This window comes from Pelophylax lessonae, assembly GCF_965119305.1.
Source record: "Pelophylax lessonae genome assembly, chromosome: 11".
Lineage (NCBI taxonomy): Eukaryota > Metazoa > Chordata > Amphibia > Anura > Ranidae > Pelophylax > Pelophylax lessonae.
This window is the reverse complement of record NC_138778.1, coordinates 190,835,664-190,860,497: the sequence shown is the minus strand read 5'-3', so window position 1 is coordinate 190,860,497 and position 24,834 is coordinate 190,835,664. Positions and strand designations below refer to the sequence as shown.

Genomic DNA, 24,834 nt, shown 5'->3' with positions numbered 1-24,834 from the left:
AATGTTTTTATACACCTTTTTGACAAATAAATGTTTATACTTTTGTAGCACCCTCCTAGGTAGGTGCTAGGTAAAACATATATGTGACAGTGTTCTGCTGATCAGGAGGGTCTGATCTGTCAGTTAACCTGTCACATGTTTCCAGGTGTGCTCTGTTGAGTCTGGGGAGTCTCCCCACTGTATCCAATGAGGGACCTTGTTGGACAGTGGAGGAAACCTAGCCAATCGCACACCAGGGTTTATGACTGTCCCAGTAGATGGGCATTGCTGCAATGCATCCTGGGATTGGGAATAAATCTGGAGGAAGCATGTGACAGGGTGCCTTTGGGCGGGAAGCCAGGTCCCAGGAGGAGGGTGACAGCTGTCTCTCCTCCTGCTGCTGAGAAGGGTGGTATAGGCAGTCAGCCTAGGGACCAGGGGATGAGCTGTGCTGTAGAGCAGTGGTCCTCAACTCCGGTCCTCAGGGCCCACCAACAGGCCAGATTTTAAGTATTACCTTGGGGATATGCAGACTAGAGTACTGCAATCACTGAGCAGCAAATGATATCACCTGGGATGTATTTCAGTTATCTTGCAAACCTGGCCTGTTAGTGGGCCCTGAGGGCCAGGGTTGAGGACCACTGCTGTAGAGGATCCAGTGTGTGCTGACCAAGTGGAGCTGTGGGGCAGGATTCTTCTGGAAAACAGTACTGTGAGTACCTAAGCATCTACCCAGGGGTCCACCTAAGAGAGGGGACCACTCAAGAAAGGTCAAGGGGATCCAAGAGCTAGCTAACCCGGAGTGTTACTGTAAAAGGGGGTGCCAAGTTGTAGAGCCCTGAAGATTAGGGGGTAGAGGGGGCACCCGGAAGGGCCCTGAAGTTGCTCAGCAGTGCAGTCTACTATAAAGGACAGTTACCTCAGGAAATGAATGCCTTAGGAAGCTAAAGGACTCTTTCTCAGTCAAAGGCAAAGTAAATTAAGCGGCCTAGCCGTGACTAGCTTAACTCAGCGTTAATCAGCATTTAACCAGCGTTAATCGGCATTTATGAGATCGTCCCTGCTTATTGTGCATAGTTTAGTTCCGCTGGAGAATCCCATTCATCCCTTCTCCGATCCAAGTTCCTAATAAAACCTAAAAACCCAAAGAAACTGGACTGGTCCTTGTCTGAGGAAAAAACACTTGGAAACATGCCAGAATGTTCTACTGTTGCTAATGGTAACCCAGGGGGACCCATCTTCAGCAGCTCCCATGGGAATAGTGCTACACTTTTAATATACAATTTTGTGTCGCCACGTGTCTGAACACCTTAAAAGTCCCGTATTCCACACCACTTTGAGCTAACGTCTACATACGTTAACCCCCCCATTCCCCGTCTTATGTCTGTGATTTTCACAGCATTCTTCAAAAAATGAATCAAACGCACGAAACGCGAGGCAGACTTTGGAAGATCTGACAAATCATTGCAATATTCAGTGTGCATCGTCCTTTATGACCCTGCAGAGGAAATCTCTCCTTCCTCTCATTACTATTCAGGATCGGTATACGGGGTATTTACATAACTCACTGACTCAAGACGCTGCCTAGCGAGCATGCATCCTCTATAATTAGAATTTCCCTAATGGGACAATATCCATAACAACAGCGAGCGCATTAACCCGACGGTGACCTCGGCCGCACAAAATATTCCGGTTATGTGCCTCTGAAATGTGCGGCCTCCGCTGTTCACCGAACAAGAAACCATGGCCAAAGAAAGCCCAATCTCAAATACTTGAGCTAGGGCTCTTATATGGATTTCTCTTTCTTGCTTTTTCTCTCTTTTCAACATTTCCATTTTATTGTTGATTTCCAGCATCAAAGTGACAGTATTACTCAAGCAAGGACAGGATCTGGTCAGCCTATAACAAGGACCTTTATGGCAGGATCAAAATGTATTATTTAAATATACTGTGAGCTGGCGGCGGGTGCAGGCTCAGCAACGTACTTGGCTTGCTTCACAGCTGACCTGTGCAGTGATTGGACACAGCATGAGTTTGGCAGCAGATATCAGCTGTGCCCAATCACAGCAGAGTTCGGTGTTTACAAACACGCAGAACTCTGTGTACAGAGAACAGCAATCTGGCTGTTTCTTCTCCCTGAAAAGCAGGGGACAAAATCAGCCAGATTTGTAGGTAAAAGCAGTACACATTGTTAGGCACATAGTTAACCACTTGATTGTCCCTAAAAGTTAACCCCTTCCTTAGCCAGCGTCATTAGTACAGTATTATCACTGATCACTGTATTAGCGTCAATAGCGATGTCCGTGTCAGTTAGCGAGCCTCCCAGCGAGGATCTGTTCATGCCAGGTTGTCCGCCACACTATCACAGTCACACTATAAGTCGCAGATCACCGCCATTACAGTATAGTGTCTATAGCCATGTAAATGCAGTATATTTATCAGAATTTGTGGATGCTATAACTTTCAGACAAACCAATTTATGTAGTTATTGGGATTTTTTTTTTTTTTTTTAACAAAGATATGTAGCAGAAAACATGTTGGCCTAAATTTATGAAGAAACTTGATTTTATTGGATATGTTTTATAACAGAAAGTAGAAGAGATTGTTTTTTTTTTTTTTAAACTATTTTAGTAATGTTTTATTTATATAAAAATAATTTTTGTATCTTAAAGCCCCGTTCACACAGGGGCGATCCGACTTGGGGGGTGACCTCTGAGGTCGAGGTGCGACCTCGGAGCGGCCGGCACGGACTTCATAACATTGAAGTCTATGACGGTCGCTCCGGGTCGCCCCAAAGAAGCTCCGCACCCTTTTTCTAAGTCGGAGCGACTTGTGTCGCTCCTATTAGAACGGGTCCGCAGCTTCCCTATGGAAGGCGACCTACGGCGACCTGTGAGGCAACCAGGTCGCCTTAGTGTGAACAGGGACTGACACTACTATTTTTAAATAATGTATTAATAAAAATATAATTTTTTAGAATCATTTATTCAGTGTTTGAGTACCAAGATAATCCATTTTCTCCTTTGCTCTCTGGTGTCCATTGGGGGTGGTCTCCGCTTTCAGTTTATTTTTATAACGGGATGATGGTACACCTCTCTTAAATGACTTGATCATCTCCATCTGAGGCCTCATTATTTATTTTGATATAATAAGAAATAAAAAAAAACCCAGTGGTGATCAAATATCACAAAAAGAAAGCACTTTTTGTATGAAAAAAATTATGTAAATTTTTATTCAAGTACATTGTGGTCAAGTGGTTAAAGAAAGCTTTGAGATTTAAAAAGGTTGAAAATAGTTTATGAAATGACATAAATATGTCAAAACTCATTAGAGATTTTAGTGATTTAGTGATTCAGCTGACTGAACACCACCACAAATATACTAGATAATACCAGTTGGTAATGTTGGCCTACGAAACTACACAAATATGGTCTCAGTTGCAAAGATTGGCCTTCTTCACTTCCTACAGCCTTTCAAATCTCTACCTTTTCCTGCCTAAAAAGTTTGAGAATGCGGACATTCTGTAAAACTTACAACCATTAAAAAAATAAATCCAACCATAGAGGCTGACATCCGTTGGTGATTGATGTCTGAAATGATCCTTCCTTTCTCAACACGCACTTTGGACACTCTTCCGCTATTGTCCATGGACACCTTTCAAACCTTTTCAGCTGCCGACAACACGGAAAAGCTTTTACGAGAGTAGGAGAACGATAGCACCATTTGGTAGAAAGAGACCAATAAACTCATCATGCGGATTGTACAGGAACCAAGAGCGGTGGAAAACAATAGAAGAACAGCTTAATTGCACTTTAAATCCATAATAAGCACATCCATACGAGCTCCACTCCCACAGCTCATCATTTCCAGACACTCAGATGGTGTAAGAGAGATTCACGTGTCACTAGCGGTACCACCCAACTCCCATCCTAGTTGCAGCCAGTAAGACTACAGAGATCTCATGTTTACCACCTCTGGGGAAATGCTGGGCTTTATGGCTGCATTTATACTACTGGGTTGCAGTAATGTGTAGTAAAGGTCCATTCACAGCTAAGCATCTTGGCAATGTGCACTTAAACATGTAAAACACACATTGCCCCAATGCATGCCAAAGCATACGCTGTAGACCAGCCTATGGCTCAAGATGGCTATAAATGCGGCCCAACACAAAATCATAAGCTTAAATTATACTGTTGATTTATTTATTTTTTTGGGAACACGTGGCCTAAGAACATTTTTATTTTCCCAAATAAAAATCTCCCACTCTTCACAATCACGGCTTATTCACGTCATCACTTTTAGGCAGCACCTTTATTTGTGAGCAACTATTTTCAAGGATGAAGCACATGAAAGGCAACATTAGAACCAAAATATCTGATGAGCACCTTGAGACAGTGACGGCCTGTCCATTGGGGGTGCAGAAGTCACCGCCCCCCCCTATCCATGCGTCCGGCCCCCTAATCTACATGCAGGGCAACGGACGCATGGGTTGCAATAGGGTTTTTTTTTTCTGAAGTACGTGATTAGAGCCAGAGGCTCTATCTAATAGGCTTCAAAAAAGGGTGGGTTCGTCACAGCTCTGACGAAACCAGCACGGCTTGGCTGGTGAAACGCGTTATTCCGTTTAGCACCAATCAGGGTTCCCGGTACGGAGCATGCCCAACAGCCACAGTAACCGCAAGCCGAGGTTCACGCTGGAGTGAAGACTTGCAGCTGAAACCCGCCCCCTCCCCTACACGCTTGCGGAAGCACAGGAGGCAGCGAGGATACGCCAGGCTGGGCAGCCGATACTGTTACAGGCAAACAGGTTACCCTGGACCCCCCCCCAAGTGAACGGCATCTGAGGATAACTCTACTGTCTTCAAGGAGGTACTGTTGCTCTGTTCTCCACACTGAGAGACTGTGTATTCCTGACAACCATTATCTAACTTATCCTCCCTTGCATTGGACTGCCTTTATCTGCCAGTCTCTCTAACTGCTCACACTGGGACACTTGCTTCTGACAGCTCAGTGCTATCTGCATACACTACAGAAACTACCATTCCTACCTTCAATCTGGGCTGATCGATCTATCCATCCAAGGATCCAGGCTTCCTATCATTATGGGGAATTATCAAATGCTTAGTTAGCTGATCATATGGTCTGCTTAGTGGATGGCCTTTCCACACATAAGATCATTACACTAAATGCCTTGTAAATCCCTTTGCATTTGTTTGCTGCAGCAACCCGTCAGTTTTTTATCATATGTGTTTTTTATCTAAAGTGTGGTCTGTACTGTGAGTCACGTTGGTCAGAATTAGTTAATTAATAAAGTTGAACTTTTTTCATGATTGTGTGTCCTTAGTTGACTTCTTTGAGGAGAACTCTGTTTCTCCTCTAACTTCTTGGTATACATGTTCTTTTTGTCAACGGACACTAGGTAGTACCATTGTGAAGAGGGGGGACCCACAGGGAAGAGACCTCTGGTTTGGTCATCTCATAGGACCCCCTCCACTTTTGGAAGCAGGCCGACCAGAAGGAGTTTCCATGTGGTTTTGTAACATTTTACAGGTAGTTCTCTAAATAGTAGGGAAGATCAGATTAAACATACTGCCTACAGACTAAAGCCAGCCATAGATGAATCTTGACCAGTTCAGCAAAGACCCATCTATGGGCAGGCTGGTTGCACCCATGTCAATCCATCAACTAACTTTGATACAAGCTGCCGGTTTGTCTTTTTACGTGCGATTACTGCCAGCGGCTATAGCTGGCAGTAATCATTGTGTTTTGATGGCCTGGAAGGCTGTCGGCAGAACACAATAGCACTGCAGCAAGGATTCCCACATCAACACTGACTGTGTTGATGTGAGAATCGAGCGATTTTCTCTTTCTTTTCACCTGTGGTTGCAGGAAAGAAATTCAAACCATCTATGGCCTGCCTTAATTAATGGGGGGGGATACAACATTTCTATCTCTCCAATCAGAAATAAACCTGCCTGGTACACATGGTCTGAATATTGGCCAGTATTGGACGATTCAAAAGAAACTGGCTGACATTCCGCCATGTGTACACTAGCCTGTCCGACAGAAGCCGGTTTCTGTCTAACAGGCATACTGGAAAACCAGCTTTCGATCGGCATCTGATCAGTGCTGGCAGCCAATGGCTGGGAAAGCTGATCGCTGTCTGTGGAGGGCAGTCTCCCTGTCAGAACACAATATTAGAGAGCATACTTGCATACTGCTGGGCAAGACTGCATACTAGCTGATTATGCCTTTGTCTTGCAGGTTTTTTTTTTTTTCGGGTTTACAACCGCTTTAACTTCTGTGGATGGCCTGGACATCTCTCTGAGATGGTTGCAGTTCCATGTTTGTTAAATTTTTGTATCACTTTTGCTACAGTATTCTGACTGATGAGTAAAGCTTTGCTGATCTTCTTGTAGCCTTCAACTTTCTTGTGTAAAGAAATTATTTTCTTTCTCAGGCCTTGTGACATTTCTCTTCAATGTGGTGCCATTGCTGACAGCATAAAATGGGAAGGGACTTTCCTTGTTAAGCAACGCCCTTTTATAATCAACTATCTGCTGGAAATCTGTTTAATGCATTATTAGACTTACCTTTAAGTGGGGTACACACTAGTAGAAAATCTGCCGAAAATTCCCGTCCGAGGTAAAATCGTACGATTTTCGCCTAGTGTGTACACAACTTTCAGCAGCTGACGCAGACATTTTCAACGAAAAAAAACGGAGGGACAAACACCAAAATGTTTAATGAGTAGGCAGTACGTCCGTGAAAAATCGGATACGAAAGACCGCGCATGATCAGAAGTTGCTGACAACCCGGAAGTCTAGGAACAAATGTCCCAAAAACAAAAAAAATCGGACGAGAAATTTTGTGAACATTTATACACTGTCAACTAAAAACGGTTATGAACGCTGAGCAAGAGAGAGAAAAATCGGAGGATATTTTGTCCGATTTTCGTCAAGTGTGTACGGCCCTTAAGTTACATTCTTGTTATCTAAAATTTAGCTTTGCTCTTAAAACTTTCATTGGGGTGTATCCATTTTAAAACATGGTCTTGAATGATATTGTTAGGAAAAATAGTTTTTTGTGTGTGCAAATTAACAAATCTTGGTTATTACCAATGGCCCGCATATGTGGGAGTATTTTGTAGTATAGTGTCCCATAAAAAATGTTGATTCTGAAAGGAAAGTAAGGCTGGGTTCACACTTGAAGCGAATGCGGCTGACAGCAGGAGTCCGGTGCGTCTCCGTTCTCCTTTTCGGGGGGCGAAACCGAACCAAAGACGCACAGGACTACTTTGCAATTTGCTCAGCAGCCGTCCCACAGATGTGAGAACCGACTCCATGAAGAGCCGGTAACAATCTCCTGTCATGCGAATTGGATGTGCAGAAACCCGAACCCAATCCACATAAGTGTGAACCCAGTCTAAAGGTTTTCTGACACATCTGTTGGGGTGTACTCATTGATGCTGAGCGCTGTAAACTTTTAGAAAAAAAATAAAATCATCCCATACCTTTGCATTTTTTCACATGTAAAAACTTGGAAACCCACTGCAATAATTTAGAATTGGCCATCATCTGATAACCTGCACTTGAAATATGGTGGCTGGAATATGGTTTTTGGAAACAATACCCCCACCTTCTTATTGATTGCTATTGGTGTCAACCAGACGTCACTGATCATCGCCCACCACTAACATCAACTGTCCCTTGGAATTAAAGTAAATACAAAGCCGAAACCTTTTTTGTAGTTTCGGATAGAATAGGAATGGGTGAGAACCCTTGTTAGGCTCTTATTGCTGTCTGTGCCTCTGCTGGGTAGCGTTACCTTCTCTATTGTTCCTGGTGACTCACTGAATCACTGAAAACAAAAGGGGATGGGAAATCCAAAAATGTACAGTTGTCACCAGACAAAAGAAGATGGGAGGAAATCTTCCTGTGGAGACCTGTTGTGGTGACAAACATCTAAGAACGAAAATCCCCTAATTTTGAAGACATAACCTCACTTCCTGTTACGTCTCCATAGCGGGAAATGATGGCAAATTTAACAGAACACAGGTTGTGAAAATACAGTCTTTTACCCTTCCCTACACTACCACAAAACTTTTAGCTACACATACACATTACCTTTGTAGATTCCAAAAAGCCATGGCTGTGACTGCAAACATTTTGTGGTAAAATGGATATTAGCATAAAATATTAATTTCGGAAGAGGAAAGGATGGTGGTAACTTACCAATACAGCAATATTTCTGCTCTCTACTATCATATAGAAGGACATGGCCCTTATATAGCCCCCCCCCCCTGATGTCATTGTGACATGTGCTGTGGCTGTGAAGTACGTCACTCTCTCCGGAATTTGACTAATGGGAGATTTTTGGGGATTGGGCAATTGTTGACTTCCTGATACACTGCCGCATTCCAGTAGGTCATTAGCTGCTCATCAGTTATATCAGCAGAGGTGCATGTGAAAATCATCTGTTTTCTGCCTAGTATCTCCTGTACACAGTCTGACAAACACTGAGCAGGATGAAAAAAGGTCTAGTGGATGGTAGAAAGCTGGCCACTGGCAGTGGGCAGAGGGCATTTTGCAAACTTGCTTAGAGCAGTGTTTCTCAACCTTTTTTCAGTTGCGGCACCCTTTAAAATTCTAAAAATCTCGAGGCACCCCATTCTAAAATGTAAAAAAAAAATAAACTAAACGAATAGCTTTACATATAGCAGCAACATCCATACACATGGACCATCCAACGTTAGAAGTGATTTGTTCCTCCACTTTTGCAAACTGGTACTGACTAGTATTCTAGCATTTATTTTCTCCCTAAGTTTCTCTTCTTCTGCTTGCTAATGTGACCCCAGTGTTGATTGAGAGGGTAAGAGGAGGAGTAAACAAAGATTCTTTGCAAGCACCTGTCATTCTTATCAACCAGGGATGTCATTGGTGGTCAGGATGCCAGTGGCTTGACCCGTATGGTGCCCAGGATTGTAATGCTGCAATGTAAAAACCTGTTTCAATTTGTTGCAATTTTTAGTCATTTTGCCGAGGCACCCCTGAAGAACCCAGGAGGCACACCAGGGTGCCGCGGCACCCTGGTTGAAAAAGGCTGGCTTAGAGTATATACCTGTCCCTTGCAAGGCATGCTGCAGTTATGAATACCATACAGCCATTGTAATATATTATGTCCAGCTAAGGTAAGAGATCTACTCTACAGGAATTTCAGGTAACCTATGCTGTGTCTCCAGGCATATCGGCTGAAGAATTCATTTGCACAAGTGCAATGGTTACTGGTACGTAGAAACATAGCAAACCTGAGCAACTTTCTGCTGAATTCACAAAGACAAAGGGCTCACAGAATGAATAAATAGACAGGCAAAGCGCGTTATAAAAAGACCCACCTAACAAAAAGCACTTAGAAATCATACGCATTTTAAATGCAACTACTATAAATACCTGAATTTGATTTCATCCTCTTGTAATCCGCTGTAGAGCAGAGCTCAGACTAGAAGAGGCTTTCAAATGTGCTGACAAGGAACATGCTTACAGGAAGAGAGAGCAGAGGGATGACTAGGGATGCACCGATCCGACTTTTTTGGTCCCGATCCCGATCTTTTGCTCTGTGAAATTGCCGATTCCGATCCGGAAGTACTGTTTTGTGAGCTTGTAACAAAATAATACTTCCGGATCGGGATCGGCAGATACCTAGGAAATGTCCACATCACACAGCCAGTGATGTGGATACCGAAAAAAAGACGACCCCCCCTATAAACAGAAGAAGAATGCCTGCAACTGTAGAATTAGATGAGTAAAAGCTTTTTTTTCTCCTATTGAAGTGATTGAGGGAGGGTCAGAAGCCTGGAGAGTAGCGACGCCCCGGATCGGCCTGTGGGTCTGCTAAATTTTACCGATTGCCGATCCAGCTATTTTGCCAGTATCGGGGCCGATATCCGATCCAAATATCGGATTGGTGCATCCCTAGGGATGACCTTATCAGTCTGCTGCGGCTCCTTCAATGTTCAACCACAAGCTGGTGGCATGGAGGTAACTGCAGCAGGAATAGGGTCACCAGGTTGGCTGTGCTGCCTGTCGGAGCTATATAAATCTCAGGACTGGATAGACAGAATTGCAAATCCTTTGGATGGTCAGAAAGCTCCCAAATATGTATTTGAACTGTGCATTCAGCTATATGCTTGGAATCAAACTATAAATCGGGGTTTCTTTCATAGCTTGCCTAAATTATCACACTAAAGCTAGATTTTGGAAAGGAGGCTACAGGCAAAAGAGAGGCTTTTTATAGACAAGGCGGAACATAAAACGACTGAAGGCAGACGTGGCACAATTCTGTAATAAAGGAGACACAGCTCCAATCTTCCAGTCCATTAAATAGGAATGGGTGATGTTTCCGTGCAAGGAATAATAGACTGCCTGAACTGTACATGTCACTACGTTTCCTAAACCCTCATTATCCCGCCAAGGATTCTGGCAGCCACAGACACTGACACCGCCAAAGTCTCAGACAAACATGACTGTAATCTTCCAAAAGAACTGCTAAGAAGTAAAACGTTGGAAAATCTTTGGAGAGAGCTGCCGCTTCAACGACATCTCACAAATCAGAAAGGATTCACTTTCCTGACTTATATAATAGGGTGTAAGCTCGAACAAAGCGGGGTTTACACCTCTACATTACGAAATACAGCTATAGGATAACCTAAAGCAGTGATGGCGAACCTTGGCACCCCAGATGTTTTTGAACTTCATTTCCCATGATGCTCAACTACACTGCAGGGTGCATGAGCATCATGGGAAACGTAGTTCCAAAACATCTGGGGTGCCAAGGTTCGCCATTACTAACCTAAAGGGTTAGTCAACTCCAATCTAATATTTTATCTGTAGGTGGAGGCTAGCAGGTCTATTTCTCAAAGGATTGCAAAGAGACGTAGGCTTTCGTTTTTAAAAGTCAAAAAGGTGGATGGCAAGATGGGTTCAGTTTAAGCTCTTTTGGTGGAAGACCACCAGCCAATCAAGGATCTAAAAAAAAGAAACGAGTGATACTAAGCACCCTGCTCCTGCGCTCCAAACCAGGTCCTCAAGCTGTTTCAATCTGGGAACCTACACTTGGCATCCCGTATGGCTACGCCTTGCTGCCCTTAACGACCGGGGTGGTCAAAAACACTGAAAAACAAACACAAAAAACAAACACAAAAAAGGGCGCACCAGCCTAGCGCATTATCCTCAGCAAGCTTTTAATAATGATAGTATAAAATCAACTACTCTGAGGCTCTGAGGAAGAGGCAAGGCCTCGAAACGCGTTAGCCTTCCGTTCATATGGGATATTGGATTCTTCTATTTTGATGCCGTTCTGTTGGAATCTATATGCTGACCTACCACGCATGTTTGTGAGTAGTTGATTTTATACTATCATTATTAAAAGCTTGCTGAGGATAATGCGCTAGGCTGGTGCGCCCTTTTTTGTGTTTGTTTTTCAATCAAGGATCTAACCAGGAGCAAACATCTGTGGTAGCATACAGCTCATTGCCAGCTTTGAAATGATGGTAGTCATTGAGACATGGATTGTCATCTATCCTGACAGGCTTGCATTACACCACCAAGGCAGTTGAAAAGGGGACCATGATGTCCCAAAGGCAATTGCTTTTATTGCCATCAGACTTTCTTATCCACTTTTCATCCTTTTAACCCTTGAAATAATTCAAAGAACTCCTGCCAGTAATAGCAATATATACAGCTCAGGTTACATTACCATGATGGTCAGTGGGAAGGACGCTTCTTACTTTGGTAGTCCGTGGGAAGAATGACCCCCTTAAAGCTATCACTGAAAAGACAGGCGCCGCTCAGTAATACAATCAAGGTTTATTTGAACAAAACGTAGCACACTTACATTAAAATTAGGCAAGATTTTAACATTATGGCATTAGAATTCTTGTTTGCCCCACCTTTTTATCGCAATTAGTGCAGTTAGTCTATATATGACCGCACTTGCCGGTACTTTGAATCGTCTGAGGAAGGAGTGCTGTGCGCATGCGTTACGTCATCAAAGGTTGACAAGCGGCTTACCGCCGTCTCCGGTCTGATCCTGCTCCCCCATTGGACTCCATCGAGGCGGCGTCATCTCCCGGCTGCTGGTCCGGCTGTGAGGAGGAAGCGCTATGCCACGGGGTAGAGAAACTATCAGGAGAAGCCCTTGCCTAATTTTAATGTAAGTGTGCTACGTTTTGTGCAAATAAACCTTGATTGTATTACTGAGCAGCGCCTGTCTTTTCTTGTTTCACATGTGCCAGCGGGATTTTGGCTTCTGCCTGCTCACAGTGCTGCCCTCAGGAACCAATCTTGGACTTTTGCTACATTTGGATTCACTTCACTCCATCTCATTGGCATCCTAGTGCGGGTCCTGTCTGTCGGCACAGGCGCCCAACGCATCTCTCTTTGTTTAAAGCTATCACTGGTTCTGCCACTGGTTATACACTGAAGGGCCACAATTTGATCTCTTCTCAAGGAACCAACAAAAACCTCTGGAGGAGCCTTAGGGTTGGTTGGTCTATATCTTATACAGGCCTCAGTTTGTTTGGATTCTACTTTTGGCTGCTATGTAGACCCAACTAACAAACAACGTGCCATATTATCTTCATCTCTGAGGATCACACATTGTTGTACAAGATAAAATTGCTAAGATGTTTATTGCCTGCATTGCCAGATGGAAGAGCTACAGTGCATGAACTCAATTGGCATCCACTTCTGACCAATAGTAGATTCCTGCACAGGTCTGGGAGGAAAAGAATAAGAGAACACATGGACTACATTTCTATGGACCTTGTCAGGCTCAAAAGCAACAAAATCTCGAAGAGACCACTTACCATTTTTATGGAGTGGCTGCCTGACTGGACGGTCCAGTGAGATGTTGCTGCCTTGCAGGTGTAAGGCCTCGTACACACGCAACGATTGTTGGCCGTGAATTTTCGGCCAACGTCCGATTGGCCGATTTTCGGCTTGTTAGTATGATGCTTCCGACAACCGACTGCGACTTTTTTCGGCCGAACAAAATCTGGTGTGCAGGCTATAAAATTTTTGTTGGCCGTCAACAGAACAGCCGATTTTCCGTCAGTCAGTACAGATTTCGGCAGACAAAAATCAGATGAGCAAGTCTGGGCATGCTCAGAGAAGAAAAAACACACGGAAAGTAAACCAGCACATGACATCACTTCTGCAGTTGGTTGTTGTTGGCAGAGAAAATTCGTGTGCAGTCTAAAGCACATTTCAACCAACACAACAACACTGGACAAAAGATGGCCGATCGGTCGGCCGATAATCGTTGCGTGTGTACGAGGCATTCGATTATGCTGCTTTCCATGGAAGAGAGGTGGCCCCACCTCTGCATCTACCGATGAGCCAGGGGCAGAATCACCTGTCTAGAATAACCCTTGAGTCAGATGATATTTTGTCCCTCCACCCTACCGATAGACTTTGTACTCCATTTTGTTTACATCTCAAACAATACATTATACAAGGTGAATGTCACATAATATGAACCCTTTATGTTATCCCCACACCCAGTCTGATGATGATGATGAGTGTCCCATTATGATGGGGAAGCTTCATTTTTTTGTTGTGAGTGCAATTGGGTCAACAAGTCGCTAAGTGATGCTGAAAATGGCAAATGTTATTAGGGAGTTGGGTTTGTGATGCAAAATCATATGACGTGACTATCTTTTCTGAAATCTTCCAATTCCAGCCCTGCAATAAGGCAGAATCACCTACAATCCAGAACTAATGTATTGCAGCTCCTGCACCTTTGATCTCTAAGCAGCACATCAATAAAGCCGCTTACACAATCGTCAGCTTCTTATAGTGTCAGTCCTTCCAAATGTGGTATCTCAATTTTCTCTAGATGCCATTCAATAAAAGACATCCATTCCAGGTCCGCACAGATGGAACAGACAATGAGAGAAGGTAATAGCCCAACTCTAGCCAGAAAATAACACTTTTGTAGTTAGGTTAAAATCCTTCCTTTAAGGAACAAAGGAATTCAGAAACAGACGGGGTATACTGTCACTTACAGGAGGTTGGGACATTGGGAAATAGAAAAGTCTTAAGCCTCGTACACACGCGTCGAAAATCGGCAGGGAATTTTCGTCCGACGACCGATCTGCCAATTTTCGGCTTGTTAGTATGATGCTTCCGACAACCGACTCCGACTTTTCGGCCGAAAAAAATCTGGTGTGCAGGCTATAAAATTTTTGTCCGCCGTCAAAACACGGCCGATTTTTGTGCAGTCAGTACAGATTTTGACAGGGAAAAATCTAATGAGCAAGACTGGGCATGCTCAGAGAAGAAAGAACACAAAGAAAGCAAACCAACACATGACATCACTTCTGAAGTAGAATTAACAGAGGGGTAGGAACCGCGTTCCTCAATGGACTTGAAATAAAAATGTTTTGTCTCTCCACCCTTCCGTTAGACTTTGTACTTCATTTTTTTACATCTTAAATAATACATTATACAGGGCGAATGTCACAATATTAACCCTTCATGTTACCACCACAAAAATCCTATTTTCTCCATCGTTCCATTGAAAAACGCAGAAATTCAAAAACTGTTGGGATGTCAAAAGGCGGTCCAACTGAGAGGTGAGAACAGCCCTGGCAGACTCACATATTGGCAGACCTTTAGAACACAGAGGTGCCTGAATCTGAGTCTAATGAGGAGAGCCATAGAAGGACATGGGGAACTCCTACAGCCAAAGGGAGACCCCAGAGGATCAACCTTCAGAACAGGATACAGATGCCATCACCCAGGGAAAAGGAACACTGAGCCAAAACAAGTGCAAGGGAACCCACCAGTAGCCAAAACAAAAAGGTGGAACCAACATAACTTGAAAGGGAACTAAACTAACAAAATAGTGTGGCTAAGAGGAAAAAAAACTTCTTGGATAAATCCAGAAGAACAGATGCCCAATAGGAATTTTTGAATCCAAAAAAAAAAAAAGGGCAAGAAGTTGGAAAGCTAGAAAAAAATTAGAAGCAAGCTTGGTAGAGTAGGGTTATCTTGGGCTGGCTTTTGATTCTTCTGTTTGCCAGTGTCCCAACCTCCTATAGGCGGCAATATAACCCAACCATTTATGAATTCCTATGTCCCTCAAAGGACCATGGAGGAACTAGCTTTGTACAGAGGAGGGGAGAGTATGTATTCCACCTGTGTCTACACTGGGTTGATATAACTTCACTTGCTGTCCCAGTGACAAGAAAAGTAAGGGATGTTTCACTAATGTAAAAAGAGACAGCAACAAAACCTCAATTAATTTAGTAGCATCAGGCAGGGTTGCAACATTTGTCACAACACTATTGCCTTATATCAGGGGTATTGAATTAAAATTCACAAAGGTCCAATCAGTAAAATATTCTTCCAGCAGAGGTCCGAATCGCATGTTTGTGCAATGATCGCCCTGTATCCTCACAACCAATCACCTGCTTGTTAACTTTGGTAGCCCCGCCCTCTGTCCATAGCTGTCCTGCCTCCAGCTGTTAGCTCTGTCAGAATGGCCGTGGTGATGGCTGTGGGCAGAAGGACTCTAAAGGGTGGGACTGCAGGGGTCCGGATGAGACATTAACTGGGTCCGGACCCGGACCGCGGTCCGCCATTTAGTGATGCCTGCCTTATATCTTCCTGTCCCGGTGATCCCAGCACCCACATTTCTTCCCGTGTCACCAGGATAGAAAGTGAAGGTAAATTTCGACAATGAGGACACAGACAGAAATTTTAACTCTAGCCTGCTCTAGAAAAAACTAAAAAAAGGTTTTGTCAGGAACTGGGTTTTGACTGATTTTATTTCACAGGTGTAGTGGCAACACCAAAAACTGAAACACAGCCAGGAACAGCAGACATTTCCCCACTGGAGTCCATGAGTAACCCACCAGACTCCATTTACAACTGAAATACCACATTTTGGTGTACTGCACCGTAGTATGGGGGCCTGCTTGTATTTTCCATGATCTGCTGTAACACATCTGTTCATTAGGATAACACATACAGATTTCACTTATGGCCCATGCACACGATCCGGAATTTGGACGACAGATTGTCCGTTTTTTTTTTCTCTCAAAAATGAAGAGTTTACTAAAGTTACGAAAATTCACCTACAACAGAATAAAAAAAATCAGGAGAGATGGAATGTGTTGTAGTGTATTTTCAAATGACAACTGTATTGATTAAAGGAAAATTGTACGATCTGGTATTGTACAAGAAACATTTTCATGCTTGTCCAATCAGATAAGATTAGATGAACTGTTGTGAATGGCTCTCGAAAGCTGTGTACTAATGTTCAGATTAGTGATCGACTATTGATCGAATATTGGTTTTTCGTTGCCAATACCGATATTTTGGCTAATGCATATTGGTATCGGCCAATATTGGCCGAAATTTTTGTACATTTAAAAAAAAAAATTATATATTTTTTTTTTTTTTTTGACAGGTACTTTTGTGGAGGGATCTGGGGGTCTAAAAGACCCCAAACCCCTCCTCTTTACTTAAAAGCATTCAAAACACCAATGCCGTCATTCAGGACGTCACTTCCGGGTTTTTGCATGGAGACCCAATCAGAGCTGAATGCAGCTTTGATTGGGACTTCGGCGGCCGTGCAGGCTGGTTGCCCGAGTCTCCCGTCCCACCCGAGACCCGAGCGAGCCGCGGAAGGGGGGGTGGGGGACGTCCCCTCCCGCTTCTTGTAATGACAGCTGAGCGGCTTCTCAGCCGCATCGGTTGTCATTACAAGACAGCCGACCGTCGGTTATGGACGTCGGTACCGGGGTGATGCCTCTAGCTGCAGGCATCACTCTGGTACAAGCACTTTCTCGAAATATCGGCAACATTGGTGACCTCCGGGGCCGATTCCAATATATCGGGAAAAGTGCATATATCAGCCCTCGATATATCAGCTTTGCCAATAATCGGTCAATCCCAAATTCAGATTATCGAAAAATCACTTTGAAAGCGGTATTTTCCGTCGGATTTTGGAATTGTGCGTACGGGCCATTAAAAGCAGCAGCATTTCCCCCCACCCGCCTCCAGAAGTACCAGTATGGTGGGTCAACTGCCACCTTTACACCCAGAGCACACCGGAGAGCATGTGCACTGTGCTGAGCCTCGCTCGACTCCTACAAGGGTTAACCTTTTCAGCAATTCCTACAATAAGAAAAAGATTAGGCAGTAAAACAGGTTTGTGTCAGAGGCAGGATTGAGTTATTAAGATGTAATTCCAGTGACTCACAGCGTACAGCAGCTGCATGTGGGGGGGGGGGAATCCCAGAAGACTTGACACACGTCACTCACAATTCACACATTACCGCATAGCAGGCCTAAGGATGAGTGTAGTGCTGCCAGCTGACGGCACCCAGTGCCAGTCCATTTATTACCCTACAGGACTTCAGCCAAATAAGCCCGAGCAGCCACACGGCATCGCAGACGGCCTCTGTCTATCCCAATTTGTCAGCGTTGTTCCCAAGATACTGGAATGGTCATAGTAGCCGGTGAGCCTTTAAATGGGAAATCTAGCTTATATCAAGTTTTCTAACAATACAAACGTGCCATAGACCCATCTGTCATTACCCTCGCAGCCAGCCGTCTATGTTTCACAATCTATATTCTATAGCAGTAAAAAGAGCTCAGAAAATCATAAATCCGGTGAGTGTGCAATACAGCCGTACTAGAGCACGGAGAAATCTTCACTTGGATAGTCATTTGATGAATTTTATTGGATTATCAAATTATTTATCATAACTCGCTGACCTGAGAAGCTTGATATTCAGCGGACGTACATATAATATGATCACTGTTTTTGATTATTTATATTATTGAACTTTTGCACGTAATTAAATTTTTTTTTACGCATAATTTATGGTAATTAGAACGCTGCATTTCTTATGATTTTGTAAGAGACCAGAAGGTGTTTCATCTGTCAGTTTTTCAGGCGGATATGATCGGATGCTCTATGCATCCCTAAGGGGCAGCGGATATCAGCTGAGACATCTCCGCTGACACCCACTGCTATCCGATCTGATCCGATCCTGTCCGTGAAATCCGGATGGATGGAAAGAAACCCTATTTTCCATCCATCTGGAGGATCGGATCAGATGAGAACGGACAGGTGGTCCGTTCTCATCCGATCTCCCATAGAGGACAGCGTGGATCTGACAGCTCCGTCTCCGCACACAGAGCAGAGACAGAGCTGTCATCCGCCTGCTTAGCGGGGATCGGCGGATCGATTCCCCCGCTGAGCAGAGAACGGACCTTGCCGGACGGTGCGCCATGTGAAAGAACCCTAACACTGGTTGGATTTTCTTTCGGGTTGCAGGAAAGAAAATCGCTCGATTCCCCCATTAAGCCCTCGTTAACACTGATGTGATTTGTCATGCAAATTGACAGATCAAAATTGCAAGACAAGTCGCACCCCGTTGTCGGCAATGGAACCGTTCAAATTGCCACAACTCATGTCGCAGCGACTTTGAAAAAGGTTCCTGCACTTCTTTTTTCCTATTTCATTGTGACTTGCACAGACTTCTGTGAAATGAAGCCAATCTGAGGTGAAAATCGCACTGATCTGCAGCTTTGAAATTGCTCTAAAGTAGTACGATTTAAAAGCCGCACCAGTGTGAACCAGGGCCAACAGTCAGTGTTAATGGAGGAATCTCTCCCACAGAGCTATTGTGTTCTCCTAGCGCAGGTGGGGGGGGGGGGGGGAGAAAAGGGAACTCGGGAGAACACACAATGATTATTACATAGTTAGTGAGGTTGAAAAAAGACATCAGTCCATTCAGTTCAACCTATGATGTGTGTGTGTGTTTGCTTTTAACCGTACATTGTATACCCCTGTATGTTGTGGTCTTTAAGGTGTCCATCTAATAGTTTTTTGAAACTATCGATGCTCCCTGCTGATACGACTGCTTGTGGAAGAGAATTCCACATCCTTACCGCTCTTACAGTGAAGAACCCCTTACGCACTTTAAGGTTAAACCGCCTTTCCTCAAGTTTTAGCGAGTGGCCACGTGTCTTATTGTATCTCCTCTCTCTGAAAAGTTTGTTCTTTATGCTCGGGTCACCAGTACAGTATTTGTACATTGATATCATATCCCCCCTCAATCGTCTCTTCTCCAGAGAGAATAGGTTCAGTGCTTGTAGTCTTTCCTCATAGCTGATGTCCTTTATTCCCCTAATTATTTTTGTTGCCCTTCTCTGGACTTTCTCCAGTTCCAGCACATCCTTCCTGAGGACCGGTGCCCAGAACTGGACAGCATACTCCAGATGTGGCCGGACCAGAGTCTTGTAGAGTCGGAGAATAATCTCTTTATTTCTGGAGTGAATCCCCTTTTTTATACAACCCAGTATTCTGTTGGCTTTGCTTGCGGCGGCTTGGCATTGCATGCCACTGCCAAGCCTGTTGTCTACCAGTACCCCCAAGTCCTTTTCCATCCTAGACTCACCCAGAGGTTCCCCCCCTAGTGAGTAGCTTGCTTTCTGGTTTCTGGCCCCCAAGTGCATTACTTTACATTTTTCAACATTAAATCTCATCTGCCATGTAGTTGCCCACCCCATTATTTTGTTCAGGTCCGCTTGCAAGGTTTCCACATCCTGCATAGAAGATATTGGCATGCTTAGTTTAGTATCATCTGCAAATACTGAGATTGTACTAGATATCCCTTCCTCCAGATCATTTATGAATAAATTAAACAGGATTGGTCCCAGGACAGAACCCTGGGGGACCCCACTTTCCACACCCGCCCAATCCGAGTACTCCCCATTAATCACCACCCTCTGGACTCTCCCCTGAAGCCAGTTCTCTATCCAGGTACTCACCTTATGGTCCATACCTACCTTCCTTAGTTTGTACAGTAAGCGTTTGTGGGGAACGGTGTCAAAGGCCTTTGCAAAGTCCAGATACACCACATCCACAGGCTTACCTTTATCTAGGTGGCAGCTCACTTCATCGTAGAAGGTTAATAGATTGGTTTGGCACGAACGATTTTTCATGAATCCATGCTGATTACTACTTATAATACCGTTTTCATTACTAAAGTCTTGTATGTGGTCCCTTAACATCCCCTCCAAAATCTTGCAGACTACTGATGTTAGGCTGACCGGCCTATAGTTACCCGGGATATATCTCGGCCCCTTTTTAAATATTGGTACCACGTTAGCTTTTTTCCAATCAGCTGGCACCATACCCGTCTGTAAACTATCCTTAAAGATCAAGAATAATGGTCTGGCAATCACCTGGCTGAGCTCATTAAGAACCCTCGGGTGCAAGCCATCCGGTCCCGGGGATTTATTTATGTTAAGTTTCTCTAGTTTAGCTCTAAGTCTATCTTCTGTTAGCCATGGCGGCACTTCCTGAGGTGTATTATTTAGTTCGGCCTTACAAGCAAGGTTCGTGTAGCCCCCCGATTCCTTTGTGAAGACTGAAGAAAATAAATTATTTAACACTTCCGCCTTTTCTCTGTCCTCAGTGGCCATTTTTCCTTTATCATCTTTTATGGGGCCAATGTGTTCTGGCCTCGCTTTCCTACTGTTTATATACTTAAAGAACTTCTTGGGGTTCTTTTTACTCTCCTCCGCTATATGTCTCTCGTGTTCTATTTTAGCCGCCCTGATTTCGTCTTTACATTTCTTATTACACTCTTTGTAGTGCTTAAATGCTGCCAATGACCCCTCGGTCTTGTATTTTTTGAAGGCCTTTTCTTTAGCTCTAATATACATTTTTATGTTGGAGTTTAGCCACCCAGGGTTTAGTTTTGCTCTTTTAAATTTATTTCCCTGTGGAATGCACTGGCCCACCCCCTTGTTAAGTATGCTCTTGAAGCACTCCCATTTTTCCTCCGTGTTCTTTGTTCCCAGGGTTCTAACCCATTTGATATTTTCTAGCAGCGAGCGCAGTTTAGGGAAATTGGCTCTTTTGAAATTCAGCGTCCTTATATTACCCTTGTGTTTCCTATTACTGCAATTATTACTGAAACCAATTGACCTATGGTCACTGTTCCTAAGTTTTCCCGTATTTCTATATCCGTGAGCAGGTCTGTATTGTTGGTAATCAGTAGGTCAAGTACCGCATTGTTTCTTGTCGGTGCATTCACCATCTGACCCATGAAATTGTCCTGTAAAACATTTAGGAACTGCCGAGCCTTGGCTGAGTGCGCGGTTCCTTCTGCCCAGTCTATATCCGGATAATTAAAGTCCCCCATTATAATGACATTTCCCATCCTTGCTGCCAACCCTATCTGTAACATGAGGTCCGCCTCACCCTCCTCCCTCTGGTTGGGGGGCCTATAGCATACGCCCAATATTACCTTCCCCACCGTGCCTTCCCTTTGAAGCTCTACCCATAGGGATTCTGCCTCGTCCTTAGCTCCATTATTAATATCATCCCTCATATTTACCTGTATACTGTTCTTAATATACAGACATACCCCTCCCCCTTTTTTACCCTCTCTATCCCTGCGATAAAGGGAATACCCCTGAATGGTCGCCATCCAGTCATGAGAGCTGTCAAACCAAGTCTCAGTTATCCCCACAAAATCTAAGTCCTCCTCAAACATCAGCAGCTTCAGCTCTCCCATCTTGTTGGCCAGGCTTCTGGCATTGGTATACAAGCCTCTTAATTTTGATCGGTTACATTTATCCTCATTTGATGTTTTTAGGCTGCTCTCTTGATTTTTCCCCGTACCCACCCTGGGTTTAGGAGCTCCGAACACTCTATCGCTAATGCCCCCATTTCTGCCCTCTGAAACTTGCTTTCCACTGGCTAATTCTACATCTGTACCCTCCCCCCCCATTCCCTAGTTTAAAAGCCCCTCTAACTTTTTGGCCATCCTCTCACCCAGTACGGCTGCACCCACCCCATTTAGGTGCAATCCGTCCCTACCAAAGAGCCGGTGGCTGACTGAGAAGTCAGCCCAGTTCTCCAGGAACCCGAAACCCTCCTTACTACACCAGCTCCTCAGCCACTCGTTAACTTCCCTAATCTCCGCTGCCTCTCTGGTGTGGCTCGAGGTACAGGTAGTATTTCGGAAAATACTACCTTGGAGGTCCTAGTCCTCAACTTAGCGCCTAAGTCCCTGAAATCGTTTAGGACTCTCCGTCTTCCTCTGCCTATGTCATTGGTACCCACGTGTACCATGACAGCTGGGTCTTCCCCAGCCCCACCCAGTAATGCATACTAGCTCATTATGCCTTTGCCTTACAGGGTTTTTTTTTTTTTGGGGAGGGTTTACTCCTCTTTGAAGTAAGGCAGTGCCGTATCGCAAAACAATGGCTTAAAGGATAAGGGGGAGGGTAAATCTTCTGGAGGTCAAATGGTCAGAGCAGAAAATAGCAATGTTTCAAAGCCACGCAGGACCCCTTCATCAGGCATGTGACCAGGTCCTGTCTCAGAGCGGGCGGCACTGCAGGGGCTTCGTTCATCAGGCATGTGACCAGGTCCTGTCACTGAGGGGGCGGCACTGCAGGGGCTTCGTTCATCAGGCATGTGACCAGGTCCTGTCACTGAGTGGGCGGCACTGCGGGGGCTTCGTTCATCAGGCATGTGACCAGGTCCTGTCACTGAGGGGGCGGCACTGCGGGGGCTTCGTTCATCAGGCATGTGACCAGGTCCTGTCACTGAGTGGGCGGCACTGCAGGGGCTTCATTCATCAGGCATGTGACCAGGTCCTGTCACTGAGGGGGCAGCACTGCGGGGGCTTCGTTCATCAGGCATGTGACCAGGTCCTGTCACTGAGTGGGCGGCACTGCAGGGACTTCATTCATCAGGCATGTGACCAGGTCCTGTCACTGAGGGGGCGGCACTGCGGGTGCTTCGTTCATCAGGCATGTGACTAGGTCCTGTCGCAGAGCGGGCGGCACTGCAGGGGCTTCGTTCATCAGGCATGTGACCAGGTCCTGTCACTGAGGCGGCAGCACTGCGGGGGCTTCGTTCATCAGGCATGTGACCAGGTCCTGTCACTGAGTGGGCGGCACTGCAGGGGCTTCATTCATCAGGTATGTGACCAGGTCCTGTCACTGAGCGGGCGGCACTGCAGGGGCTTCGTTCATCAGGCATGTGACCAGGTCCTGTCGCTGAGCGGGCAGCACTGCGGGGGCTTCGTTCATCAGGCATGTGACCAGGTCCTGTCACTGAGGGGTCGGCACTGCGGGGGCTTCGTCCATCAGGCGTGTGACCAGGTCCTGTCGCTGAGCGGGCGGCACTGCGGGGGCTTCGTTCATCAGGCATGTGACCAGGTCCTGTCACTGAGGGGTCGGCACTGCGGGGGCTTCGTCCATCAGGCATGTGACCAGGTCCTGTCGCTGAGCGGGCGGCACTGCGGGGGATTCGTTCATCAGGCATGTGACCAGGTCACATGTCAGATGAAGGGGTCCTGCGTGGCTCTGAAACTTTGTCTTTTTAAAGTAAGGGAAATCATTTCTTCCAGGTGACAGTGGTCGGATGACCTCAGTTGCGGAAACAGGCATCAGCTCCAACCCCTCCCTCTTATAAGGGCTTTAGATATACCTTATTTATCCCTTTCCCCCTTTTCATGTCCTACTCATTATTTTTCACATTTGTCCTGGGTGATCTGTACACATGTAAAGACCCTACATACATAGAACCAAACTGCACCCTAGAATTGTCCCAACCTGACTGCAACTAAACAGTATAGCTCACATCATCATCTTGGTGAAGGAAAGGATGTGATGAAGAAATACATGTAAGTAAAAGCCCAACTGAAGTTTAAAGCAGTAGTAAACCACAATGTGCTAGTATGCATCACATACTAGCACATTATGAGAAACTTTCTTAGAAAGGAGCACTTCAGTCGGCGCGCTGTCCCCGATGAGGGCTGACATTTTCCCCAGGTCTTCCTCCTGGGTTTGCAGCCTCTGATTACATGAGTGGCAGGGGCGTGATGACGTCATTCCCGCACAAGGGCGTGGGAGCCGTCGTTTACGGCACAGGCTCTGAAGGTCTGGCACTCAAAGCCGGACCTTCAGAGCACATGCACCGGTGAGGTCACCGGCTGCATACACTCTAAATATCTCCTAAACTGTGCAAGTTTAGGAGATAATCACAATTTAAGGCTTACCTGTAGGTACAAGTGGTGTAACAGAGTTTACTACCACTTTAACATCTTTTTATAGTCCTGTACCAAACCGATGTCTGCTATGATTTCTGACCAATTTGTCTTTGAAACTATTATCAATGAAAATGCTCACACTGCAGTGGTCTATGCTGGCAGAGCTGAGTAACAGCCACACCCCTTATGACTAGTGTTCTCAGTTTTATTGTATTGTAGAAGAGAGGGGGCGTGCATCTGACCACTCCAGTTATTGCGTGCTAATTACTAAAAGCACGGGGTCTAAAGCCAGCCATAGACGGTTCGAATCTCATCCAGTTTAGCAGAGTCCGGCTGAGATTCGGTCCATGTATGGGCAGACTTATTGTACCCAAGTTGATCTATCCAGCGACTTGGGTACAACCAGCATGTCGGATTTCTAGCATGCGATTATTGCCAGTGACTATAGCCCCTGGCAATCATTACTGGGTTCATAATGGCTTTGCAGGAGGGATTCCCCATCAACAGTTACTGTGTTGATGGGGAAAACTAGCAATTTTCTTTCCTGCAATCCGTAGTTGCAAGGAAGAAAATTGCATCATCTATGGCCTGCCGTAGTCTGCTGTTTATTGAGCTGCACAGACATGTTTATACTCCATGATGAGGCTAGGAAATGAAATTTGTTGGTACAATGTCCAACTGCATCTGGATTTCTGTAACTTCATTTGGGAATTACATGCATCACCATGGGACAAGTCATTGTTTCACACACATTT

The 24,834-nt window shown here is 45.0% G+C and overlaps 1 protein-coding gene across 1 annotated transcript in view; it reads right to left on the bottom strand.

The window, feature by feature from the left end:
• Window positions 1-24,834, bottom strand: part of PKIG (cAMP-dependent protein kinase inhibitor gamma) — a 153,918-nt gene that overhangs the window by 31,364 nt on the left and 97,720 nt on the right. The gene's annotated exons all lie outside the window — the stretch shown is intronic.